The 4,673-nt window shown below is 49.6% G+C and overlaps 1 non-coding gene across 1 annotated transcript; it reads right to left on the bottom strand.

The window, feature by feature from the left end:
* Positions 1-1,953: 1,953 nt before the first annotated feature.
* Positions 1,954-2,108, bottom strand: LOC143176669 (5.8S ribosomal RNA). The gene has a single exon (XR_013001190.1). It is a non-coding gene; the product is annotated as a 5.8S ribosomal RNA (ribosomal RNA).
* Between the last annotated feature and the right edge of the window lie 2,565 nt (positions 2,109-4,673).

Genomic DNA, 4,673 nt, shown 5'->3' with positions numbered 1-4,673 from the left:
TCATATTATAACGTATATAAATGATAAATATACCGCGACACGCGCGACTCCGTATCGTCGCGAAAAATCGTTCGCGAACGCGTCTTATGCGCCTCACCAGTGGTCTCTGCTGCGTCGCGTGTCTATATTCTCTTTTTACACTCTTCTCCTTCTTCTATCACATTTTACTCGATCGCGAAAAAGACTCTCGCTAGACGATCTCGCGCTCCGGTTAACTTTAACGCCCGTCCGAGAAGAATTTTCGGGGACTGGACGACCGAAGCGGATCTCGCGCGGTCTCGCGATCGACAGTGAAGAGAAGTGCAGAAGAGGAAAAGAAGACACGACAAACACACACCATGGGGCGACCGACGCGTTCGTTTCAACGCTTTCGCACAAAGTCGGCGGCGGTTATATATTTATATCATTATATTCCGGCGGACGGGACGCGACGTTCGAAAGCCTCGCCAAAGAGGAGCTCCTGCCTCTTCCTCTCTCTTTTCTACGAGAAAAGATAAACGTATTTTACGGGGATACGGAAACGTTACCACGTGGTGTCACACACGATCGTCCGTCTCTTCTCTATAGCAGAAACCGATAAAAATACACCTCCCGAAAGAGAGTATATGGTGATTCTTTTTATATATATATATATTTCGAAATACAACTGAACGTGGCGGAAGCGCACGGTGGTGGTCCAGCGAGGACACGCGACGACGGGGAATAAGAACTATTCGACCCGTTACGAATACGCATGCTCGTCCCGCACGATTTTAACACACACCGTGTTTTTCTCCAGTCGTCAAAGCGTTCGTGCGTCGAATTCGAAAAATAAAAAAAAAAGAAAAACACCTTTTCTCTCTCTCGGGGTAAAAGAGTCGATGTGTATTGTGTATAAAGGTTCTGCGAGAAGTCTCGTTTTGACGTGTGTGTCCGCCGATAACGACGATCCTCCGAAACGGGGATACAGAAACGTTACACCTCACAACACGATCTCCGTCTCTTCTCTATAGCAGAAACCGATAAAAATACACCTCCCGAAAGAGAGTATATGGTGATTCTTTTTATATATATATATTTCGAAATTCAACTGAACGTGGCGGAAGCGCACGGTGGTGGTCCAGCGAGGACACGCGACGACGGGGAATAAGAACTATTCGACCCGTTACGAATACGCATGCTCGTCCCGCACGATTTTAACACACACCGTGTTTTTCTCCAGTCGTCAAAGCGTTCGTGCGTCGAATTCGAAAAATAAAAAAAAGAAATACACCTTTTCTCTCTCTCTCGGGGTAAAAAGAGTCGATGTGTATTGTGTATAAAGGTTCTGCTGCGAGAAGTCTCGTTTTGCCGTGTGTTTCGGTAACGACGATCCTCCGAAACGTACATCTCATTCGTAAGAGAGGAAGAAAACAATCTCCCTGGGGCCAGTCGGTAATATACCGACATACGACGTGTCGTGCACATCCGTCTCACGCACGGTATACAAAATATGAATAAAACGTGTGTAGTCTCTCTCTCTCTCGACTTCTTAATATTTTCTTTCACCTCTGACGCATCATTTCAGGTGACGTCGGGAGCGCGGGAAAAAAAATTTTTCTAAACACACGAAACCGTTCATCTCACGAACAGCCGAAAAAGTTGTCGCTCAGATCCATATCGCAGTGGAGCGGTATCCGCGGGCGGTCGTAATTGAACGACGCACGACGCCGCGAACACTCACGCGAGTCCATACAAACGATTCCGATCGTTTTGCAACAACTAGAACGTACACTGTCCGTGAAATTCACAGAATTTTCGCGTGTCCGCGACAAACGCCGACGAGACACCCATCGTTCGCTCGTACGTAGCATCCTTCTCTTAACCCGACTCAGAAACGTTCTTTGCGCCCTTCGGTAAAAAAACGTTCGATCCGAAGAGGTGAACGACGGCGGGGATTTGACAGAGCTACGCAAGCAGTGTATGGTACGTAAACGACCCTCAGCCAGGCGTGGTCCAGGAATTGTATCCGTGGACCGCAATGTGCGTTCGAAATGTCGATGTTCATGTGTCCTGCAGTTCACACGTTGACGCGCAATTAGCTGCGTTCTTCATCGACCCACGAGCCAAGTGATCCACCGTTCAGGGTAATCGTATAAATTTTATATTTCACATATATAATTTTATTCTCATTTGTTCGACCTAATATCTCTCTTCTTTCAAAGAGAAGATAAAAGTTGATACCTGAATCTCCGACCAGCGCGCGAAGGAGATTCAGGCGTCGCCTTGGAGACGACACCGAAGCCTTTCGAGACGAAAAACGTTCAAGTAATATGTATATATTTCTCGACGTTCCGGGCGTATAGTGCATTCAAAAACCCGCGAAAGACGCAGAAGACTCGCACGCGTGGAAACGACGGGGATATATTTTGTATCCTACCCGATACTGAATCCATCGCGTGCAGTCGACCCTCGCGTTCTTCCGATCAGACGCATCTATTGTTGCGCGCATGTTTTCGCGTCGCATCGCGCGAAACGTTGCACGAATCGTACCGATCGATCGATTGAAAGCAAATAATGAAAAAAGACTTCACAGCTGGCTCTTTGCCGGTCATTCGTCCCATGTTATCTCTTGCCGCGAAATTGGCGCGCAAGAGTTGGGTGTCAGACGCGCGGCTTTAAAACGAGCTTCACGGCCGGTCCCTTCGTTACCGCTTTCGTTCTTTCTCTCGGAACGACCATGAACGAACACGACGAGCGACGCTACGGCATACACACGTCCACGGATTCGATTAAAAAAACAGACTTCACAGCTGGCTCTTTGCCGGTCATTCGTCCCATATTATCTCTTGCCGCGAAATTGGCGCGCAAGAGTTGGGTGTCAGACGCACGGCTTTAAAACGAGCTTCACGGCGCGGTCCTCTCAATTCCGTGTACGGTACACGCAAGATGCGGGTTCCACTTCCAGACTACCCGGTCCCTTCTCTCTACGAGAATCGATAGTAGAAGAACGGCTCGAAAACGCGTCTCAGAGACTAGGGGAAAAGAAGCGGTATGCGAGCGAAACGAAAACGCATTATGGAAACGTCGCGAAACAATGTTCGACGGTTGCTCGGTTCCAATCGTGCGGCCGTTTCAATTTCTCGTGCGCTTCACCGTCCCTCCGTAACTCTGGCCGATCGCGTATACCGAAGAGCCGACACGCGCAAAAACCACAGGCATTGTATACTGTATATATATATGTTACAGTCACAGCCTTCGCGCGTTTTACTCTCCGACGCGGGGTTTCCACGACGAAAGAGAGACAGTTTCGTGGCGGGTGACTCGGCCGAATCGCTACGACGGGTATTTCTATTATAGAACGAATCATCGCCACCCTTTACCAGTGCCCGACGAAGGAATCACAAGGTCATCTGGAGTTTACAATGCCAGCGACGGTAATTCCAACGAAGACCCGATAAGTCAACTCATCGTTCTATTTCTCCCCGTACAGAAAAGCGAATCGACGCTAACGCACCTCGCGCAAGCACGAACGTTCTCTTCGCGTGGATCATCCCATCGTCGAAAGATGTAAAGACGCATTGGAGATCGTGGTCTCTGGCGGGCTCATTGCACGCCCCACTGCATATCTTTCCTCGAATCGAGAATGATTCGTCCACTAAGGCTGCGAAACTACGCGTCGAGGAAACTAGGGGAAAGAAGCGGGATGCGAGCGAAACGACAATACATTATGGAAACGTCGCGAAACAATGTTCGGCGGTTGCTCGTTTCCTCCTGCGGACGTTTCATTGCTCGGGCGCTTCACGTCCCTCCGTAACCTTCGCGCGATCGCGTGCCCCGGAGAGCCGGCAACCGGTGAACCACAGGCGTATAAACTATAGTCTTCTATAGCAAGCCTTCGGCGGTTACTCTCCGACGCGGGGATTCCACGACGAGAGAGAATTTCGTGGCGGGTGACATCGGTCGAAACGCTACGACGGGTATTTCTATTATAGAACGAATCATCGCCACCCTTTACCAGTGCCCGACGAAGGAATCACAAGGTCATCTGGAGTTTACAATGCCAGCGACGGTAATTCCAACGAAGACCCGATAAGTCAACTCATCGTTCTATTTCTCCCCGTACAGACAAGCGAATCAACGCTATCGCACCTCACGCATGCACGAACGTTCTCTTCGCGTGAATCGTCCCATCGTCGAAAGATATAGCCGCTTGGAGATCGTGGCCCATCAAGTTCTTCCGTAACTCCTGCGCGATCGCGTACCCCGGAGAGCAGGCAACCGGTGAACCACAGGCGTATAAACTATAGTCTTCTATAGCAAGCCTTCGCGTTTACTCTACGACGCGGGGATTCCACGACGAGAGAGATTTTCGTGGCGGGTGACACGGCCGAATCGCTACGACGGGTATTTCTATTATAGAACGAATCATCGCCACCCTTTACCAGTGCCCGACGAAGGAATCACAAGGTCATCTGGAGTTTACAATGCCAGCGACGGTAATTCCAACGAAGACCCGATAAGTCAACTCATCGTTCTATTTCTCCCCGTACAGAAAAGCGAATCGGCGCTATCGCACCTCACGCAAGCAGGAATGATCTCTTCGCGTGGATCGTCCCATCGTCGAAAGATGTAAGACGTACAGAAATCGTGGTCCATCACGATTATTCGTAACTCTCCGAGTCGCGTATCTGAGAGTAGGACAAACGGAGAAC

This window comes from Nomia melanderi, unplaced genomic scaffold (genome assembly GCF_051020985.1).
Source record: "Nomia melanderi isolate GNS246 unplaced genomic scaffold, iyNomMela1 scaffold0717, whole genome shotgun sequence".
In the NCBI taxonomy this organism is placed as follows: Eukaryota; Metazoa; Arthropoda; class Insecta; order Hymenoptera; family Halictidae; genus Nomia; species Nomia melanderi.
This window is presented reverse-complemented; position numbering and strand designations above follow the sequence as displayed.